Consider the following 8,307-nt stretch of genomic DNA (forward strand, 5'->3'; position numbering starts at 1 on the left):
GACCGGCTGGTGGGACTAGAACTCCAGGGAAGGCCACTTGTTCGGGCGAGACATTGGCTCGGAGCCCGGTTGCTAGACGGCCTGGCTGGCTTTGTGAGCGCGCGGAGCACGCATGCGTGCGGGTCCCCGCCGCGCCTTCCACCGCCCCTCACCCCTCCTCCCTTCCCCCCACCTCCCTCTCCGTCCTCCCAGCATCCCCAGCCCAGCACTTTCCCGCGGTTCTGGCGGTTCCGCGCGCGCGCAGCCTTCAGAGCTGCCTCGCGGTGTCCGGGGGGCGGGGGAGGAGGGAAGCAGCCTGAGAGGTTTCAACTTCCCAGCATCAGAGTCTCGCGTCCTCCTGATTTTGCCTCTCTTAGTACCAATAGCAGGGTTACCGCCTCGCCATCTTCAGTTCTTGCTGCCAGGGTGGGCGGAGGGGAATTCCTGGGCCTTGCTGCCCAGTGTGGTGGTTATTCGGCGCTTGAAATGCAGCAAGTACGAAACTGATGTCTGTAAGTGTACATTGTACACTAGGTTTCAAAGAATTTGCACGGTAAAAAGAATGCAAAACCTCTCCAACTTCATATTGATTACATGTTGAAATGATAATATTTGGAGTCTCTTGCATTAAATAAAACATTAAAATTAATTCCACCTGTTTTTTTTGTGGCTTAAGTTTTTTAATTGAAGTATAGTTGATTTACAATGTTGTGTTAGTTTCAAGTGTACAAGACAGTGATTCAGTTATACATATGTGTATATAGCTATTCTTTGTCAGATTCTTTTCCATTATAGGTTATTATAAGATATTGGATATAGTTCCCTGTGCTATACAGTAGGTCCTTGTTATCTATTTTATAATAAGTGTGCATCTTTTAATCCCAAATTCCTAATTTATCCCTCCCTCTATTTTCTGTGTGTGGCTACTAGAACATTTAAAATTACATATGTGGCTCTAGTTATATTTCTGTTGGACGGAGCAGGTCTGGGGAAGGGGGAAGAAAGGGAAAAAAAACTGGAGAGGGGAAGAAAGGGGGTTGCTCTTAAGATTCTTAAAGTTTTCTTTCTCTAAGCGGCAGGGATCTTATTTTGCGACCTCTGTAAGAATCCTTGTCGCCCTTACCTTCTGCTCCTTGTGCTGTCTTATAATGCAAAGTGCCTGTACTTGGACCTAGAAAGTATTGTAGGTATCATAGGACAAAGATAGTAGAAGAGCGTATTATTTTTCCTCCTTGTGTCTCAAGAGCTTTGGAGAACAAGAGGTCATTTGTTTATGCTGAGACGTGTGCGCCTCCCCAAGGGCCTTTCTGTGCAAGTTCCCTGGCTCCAAAAGGTCTGCATCTTCTGCTGATTGGCAGGGGGCAATTCAAGACAGAACAAAGGCAGCTAACTGGCCAATAGCAGAGGTAGGTCGAAATTTAGAGAGTTAACTCCTGGATTAGAGGGGTGGAAAAAGTTGTAGGACAAAGGAATGGAGAAAATGTACCAACGATCAGAATTAGGGGAGTTGTTAGTAAAAACATTGAACGTGGAGGCTTCCCTGGTGGCGCAGTGGTTAAGAATCCGCCTGCTGATGCAAGGGACACGGGTTCAAGCCCTGGTCCTGGAAGATCCCACATGCCGCGGAGCAACGAAGCCCGTGAGCCACAACTACTGAGCCTGCATGCCACAGCTACTGAAGCCCGCGCACCTAGGGCCAGTGTTCACAACAAGAGAAGCCACTGGAATAAGAAGCCTGCGCACGGCAAGGAAGAGTAGACCCCGCTTGTGGCAACTAGAGAAAGCCCGCGTGCAGCAACGAAGACCCAACGCAGCCAAAAATAAATAAATAAATTTATTTTAAAAAAAGATTGAACTTGACCAAAAGAGCTGGAGACATCCCTGTAAAGATTTGGAAAACAGGATAACACGATCAGAAGGGGCACCATTTTTGAGAAGAGGACAGGAAGAAGGGAGCTAGTAAGAGAGAGAATGGTCATGGTTGGAAGTAACCAGAGCTTGAGTAAAAGTTTTGTGTTTCACCACTGCATGACCACCTCTCTCCGGCCTGCCTTTGGATGAAAAAGAGTATAAATGAAAATAAACTGGATGCTCCTCCAGTCTCTCAGGCCTGGGCCCGAACATCTAGAAGACGTGCTAGGACCCAGCAGGCGTAAACTGCTTCGGGACTGGGCAGACTGCCAAGCGCCTGCAGGATCCTGCTAAGCGAGGGGGCAGGTTCTGGGCACTCCCTGGAGGAGGAGTGCCACCCACATCACCAGCAGGACGCCTGGCCCCGCCCCTCCCCGCACTCTCCAGAGATTTTGAGAAGCAGGAAAGAGCAGTGGTCAGCGTATCACCATCCTCATCCTCTACAACTCCAGTAGTGCCATTGAAGTCTTCCATTAAAACTCCCTGCAGGGCTGTTTTCTGTTAACCTCAAGAAGTAAAGCATCACCGAAGGCTACGTCCCCATTGTCAGCAACAAGATACAGCCCTCCTGATGTCATCAGTGTGTGATTATCACCCGCTCTGGCCCACTGCTGGTCCCAGAGATACAGCATATTCTCTGTGCTACAGGGGCTCTAAGAGTTTGTTTCTGCTTCCCCACAACCCTAGAAGATGCAGAAGCCCCAGAGCAGCCTTGTGGGAGTAATCCTCTAGGCAGGCCTGGTTTTCCCCAACACCAAAGCCCCCCTCCCACCATAAGCCAATTTGACCACGTCTTACAGAAGAGTAAGGCCTGCCTGCCATCTCCAGCCAGCCCTGTACACCTTCTCATCTTGTATGCAAACAGGGACCTTTCAATTTCTATTGGCCAGGATTTCCAATACAATGTTGAATAGAAGTGATGAGAATGGACATCCTTGCCTTGCTCTCCATCTTAGGGGGAAAGCATTCAGTCTTTCACCATTAAGCATGATATTAACTATAGGCTTTTTGTAGCTGCCCTTTATCAGGTTAACAAAGTTCCCTTCTCTCCCAGTGTGCTGAAAATTTTTATCATGACTGGTTATTGAATTTTATCCAATTTTTTGGCATCAATTGATGCAATTTTGTGTTTCTTCTTAAGATTATTGACATGACGCATTATAGTGATTTTAAAATATTGAGTCAGGCTTGTATTTATCGAATAAACCCCACTTGGCTGGTTGCTGTGTAAAAAAAAGCAATAACAAAATAAACAGGACTACACTGTGGTGTAGAATGCAAATTTGTAAGGCTTTTAAAATAGAAAATTCAAAGAAATTAATTTTTTATAATTTTTTTATTGAAATATAGTTGATTTACAATGTTGTATTAGTTTTTGGTGTTCAGCAAAGTGATTCAGATATATATATATCTATAGATAGGTCGACAGATATATAGATAGATATTCTTTTTCATATTTTTTTCAAGTGTGGTTTACTACAGGATATTGAATATAGCTCCCCGTGCTACACAGTAGGACCTTGTTGTTTATAAAGTCATTCTATATGTAATAGTTTGCATCTGCTAATCCCAAACTTCCAATACATCCCTCTCCCACCCCCCCTCCCCCTTCACAACCACAACTCTGTTCTGTATGTCTGTGAGTCTGTTTCCGTTTCATAAATAATTTCATTTGTGTCATATTTTAGATTCCACATATAAGTGATATCATACGGTATTTGTCTTTCTCTTTCTGACTCACTTCACTTAGTATGATAATCTCTAGGCCCACCCATCCATGTTGTTGCAAATGGAATTATTTTGTTCTTTTTTATTGCTGAGTAGTATTCCATTGTGTGTGTATATATATGTATATATATATGTGTGTGTGTGTATATATATATGCCACATCTTCTTTATCCATTCATCTGTTGATGGACATTTAGGTTGCTTCCATGTCTTGGCTATTATAAATAGTGCATTGGGGTGCATGTATCTTTTCAAATTAGAGTTGCTATATGATCCAGCAACCCCACTCCTGGGCATATATCTGGACAGAACTCTAATTCTAATTTTAGTTTTTTGAGGAACCTCCATATTGTCCTCCATAGTGGCTGTACCAACTTACATTCCCACCAACAGTGTAGGAGGGTTCCCTTTTCTCCACACCCTCTCCAGCACTTGTTATTTGTCAACTTTTTAATGATGGTCATTCTGACCAGTGTGAGGTGTACTCTCATTGTAGTTTTGATTTGAATTGCTCTAATAATTAGTGATGTGGAGCATCTTTTCATATGCCTGTTGGCCATCTGTATGTCTTCTTTGGAGAAATGTCTAATTAGGTCTTCTGCCCATTTTTTGTTTGGATTGTTTGGTTTTTTTGTTATTGAGTTCTATGAGCTGTTTATATATTTTGGAAATTAAGCCCTTGTTGGTTGCATCATTTGCAAATATCTCCTCCCAGTCCGTAGGTTGCCTTTTGGTTTTGTTTATGGTTTTCTTTGCTGTGCAAAAGCTTAAAGTTTGATTAGGTCCTATTTGTTTATTTTTGCTTTTATGTCTATTGCCTTTGGAAACTGACCTAAGAAAGCATTGGTACAATGTATATCAGAGAATGTTTGCCATGGGAGACAGACCTAAGAAAACATTAGTACAACCTATGTCAAAGAATGTTTTACCTATGTTCTCTTCTAGGAGTTTTATGGTGTCATGTCTTATATTTAAGTCTTTAAGCCATTTTGAGTTTATTTTTATGTGTGGTGTGAGGGTGTATTCTAACTCCATTGATTTACATGTGGCTGTCCAGCTTTCCCAACATTGCTGAAGAGACTGTCTTTTCTCCATTGTATATTCTTGCCTCCTTTGTCAAAGATTAATTGACCATAGGTGTGTGGATTTATTTCTGCACTCTCTATTCTGTTCCATTGATCCATATGTCTGTTTTTGTGCTAATACCACACTGTTTTGATTACTGTAGCTTTGTAGTATTGTCTGAAGTCTGGGAGGGTTATGCCTCCTGCTTTGTTCTTTTTCCTCAGGATTGCTTTGGCAATTCTGGGCCCTTTATGGTTCCATATGATTTTTAGGATTATTTGTTCTAGTCCTGTGAAAAATGCCATGGGTAATTTGATAATTAAATCTGTAGATTGCTTTGGGTAGTATAGCCATTTTAACAGTATTAATTCTTCCAATACAAGAGCATGGGTTATCTTTCCATTTCAAAGAAATTAATTTCTTAATGTAGGCTATGCCCCAAACTCCAGGGAGACACGGGTTCTCTCTCCTGTGCCATTACGAGTATTTGGTGGAAAAGTAAAGAACGAACACTTTATTAATTTTATTTGCCTACTTGTATCTCTCTCTCTACTGAAAGTAAGCTTTAGAGCACAGGATCCATTTCCTGCTGATCTTCAAATCCATAGTGCAGATCTGGGCACTTAGAACATAATACATAAATTCAGAATAAATGAAAAAATGAATTAATGAATGAATTCACTTACACTGTCATAGACATTTTATATGTTTTACCTCATTTGGAAATCAAAAGAGGATGCAATCAAGAGATGTGAGTAAATGTAGATAACGTGGATAATACCGCCTTTATTTATGTAGCAGTAGAGTTTGCAAAGTTTGTGTCCATCCATTATTTTACCTGACTATATGAGGTTGGCAGGGTAGTTATTTAATGTGAAGTAACTGAGAACAGGAGAAGTTAATTTGCTCGTCCAAGGTCACACAGCTAATAGATGACCAAGTCAAGGCTAGAAAGCAGGTCTCCTGATATCTAATATAGTTCTTAAAAATAATGGTATTAAAAGAAAGTGAAAGACTTCCCTGGTGGTGCAATGGTTAAGAATCCGCCTGCCAATGCAAGGGACACAGGTTCGAGCCCTGGTCCGGGAAGATCCCACATGCCGCGGAGCAACTAAGCCTGTACGCCACAACTACTGAGCCTGCGCTCTAGAGCCCGCGAGCCACTACTGAGCCCACATGCCACAACTACTGAGGCCTGCGTGCCTAGAGCCCATGCTCCGCAACGAGAGAAGCCACTGCAGTGGGAAGCCCACGCACAGCAACGAAGAGTAGCCCCCCACTAGCCACAACTAGAGGAAGCCCATGCACAGCAATGAAGACCCAACCCAGCCAAAAGTAAATAAATAAATAAATATTTTTTTTAAAAAAAGAAAGAAAGAGAGGGACTTTCCTGGCGGTCTAGTGGTTAGGACTCTGTGCTTCCACTGCAGGGGGCCCAGGTTCGATCCCTGGTTAGGGAATTAAGATTCCACAAGCCACATGGTGTGGGCCAAAAAAATAAATTAAAAAAAAAGGAAGTGAAAAATGTCTAGTAATAAAAAAGAAATAAACTCATTTTATAACGTAGCTGTTACGCTTCCAGCTACATCAACTAAGAATGTTCCAGAAACAAGCAAGTAAAGGATTGAGCAAAGCATATAAATCTCAAGTTCGGAGCTATCTTTGACAATGGCACATAGAGAGATTTAACCACGCAATTCGTGACATGCAGTGTCACTCCGACAATTTTGTAAAGGGAAACACAAGGAATGGCACTTCACAAAAGCAGATGCTTCAGGCCACATTAAAGAAAATGCAACTACTAAGTGTTTAATAGTTATTTTTTCCCCATGTTTCTAACCATTTGGAGTTAAAAATATCCAAGCTGCAGTTCCCATCCTCTTTCCAGTTCACTTCAATGTGTCCATACCAAAATTGAGTAGTAGAACAAAGGAATACTGTGATCCAGTGGAATCATGCTCTAGTTAAACCATGTTTCTAAATCAGCATATCGGAACATCAGAAAGGAAACTAAATGTGCCATGGTAGGCCAGTGTGTCAGCTCCAGCGGCTACATCGTAACTTTCATAGGGTGCCAACAGGGCCAGACTAGCTTATTCCCTGGGCTTCCTAACTTGACTCACTTTTTCCTTCCCCATTGCCCAAAATCTAAATATGTTTCTCTCAAACTGACATTGCAAATGTGATCACATCACACTCCTCTTTAAAATCCTTTGCTGGACAGCTCAATGCAATGTGGGTCCTGGATTGGACAAAAAAAGGACCTTAGTGGAAAAACTGGTGGAATCCCAATGAAGTCTGTAGTGTAGCTAATAGTATTGTACCAACCTTGATTTCTTAGTTTGATCATTCTACCGTGGTTATGTAAGATGTTTATGTTAAGGGAAGTTCAGTGAATGAGACCTTGCTGTACTACTTTTGCAACACTTCAGTAAACCTAAAATTATCTTGAAATAAAAAGTGGAAAACATCTTGTCCTCGTTCTTCATTGCCCTAAGGATTAAGTACAAACTCTGCCTTTGCTCGGGAAGACCTGCATGACCTAACCCTTCGCCCTCACATACATACACTGCTCCAGCATCAAAATTTTGTGCAGGGGAGGAGGGTGGAAAATGGAGATGCCACTCCCATAGTCAATCTACTCTCTGATCCTGCTCCAAAGAACTACTTTCAGTTACACGAAGAGGCCGTTCTCTCTAGTCTCTGAACAAATTGATCCTTGCTGTTCCTTGGTATAGTAGCCTCTGCAGACCCTGCCACCCTCCTCTCCCACCTTTTGCTTGGCTGAAATCTTGCTTGTATATTTCAGTTAATGTGGAAAGTTACCTTTCCTAGCATATCTTCCCTGACAGCCCCCCACTCCGCATATATACCACACCACACACACATACCAGAGTTGGATTAAGTGCCCCTTGTATGTGCTCCCACTACACCCTGTGTATACTTGTGATTTGTCACTTTCACACTGTATTAAAGTTCTGTCTGCCTCCCCCATTTAGTCAATTGTTAACTCTGGATCTTCTTTTATCCACACCTACCACTTTCGTACAACAAGGCAGCCACTGAAATAGCTTGATTTCACAGGCTTAACACTTTGAAGATTAAGTTTTCCATCTGAGTAATTATTCATGTAATTTATATGCTCTGTGATATGGTGAGAATGGAGAGTTTTAGTTTTTTCCCTGATACTATAGAGTTTCTGACTGAATTGTATTTCTGCACCAATATCAACTTGTTATCAAAAGGGTACCTATATTCCTTTATTACAGGGATCATTGAGAAATGATCACCACAGACTTCCCTGGTGGTCCAGTGGGTAAGACTCTGCGCTGACAATGCAGCGGGCTCGGTGTTCGATCCCTGGTCTGGGAACTAAGATCCCACATGCCACCCGGTGTGGCCAAAAAAAAGAGAGAGAGAGAGAGAGAAAAGGGAAGTGTCATGGCAGATTCATCGGTCTCTGGCTTGCACAACTGGATGGATGGTGGAACCATTCACTAAGGCATGACATATTGAAAGAGGACTAGATTTAAGGGGATAGAGAGAGATTAAGAGGGGTTTTGGGGGGACCTATTGTACTTGAGGAGACTTGAGAGTTACAAATTGAGATATCAAACATGCAGC

This window comes from Pseudorca crassidens, chromosome X, assembly GCF_039906515.1.
Source record: "Pseudorca crassidens isolate mPseCra1 chromosome X, mPseCra1.hap1, whole genome shotgun sequence".
NCBI lineage: Eukaryota > Metazoa > Chordata > Mammalia > Artiodactyla > Delphinidae > Pseudorca > Pseudorca crassidens.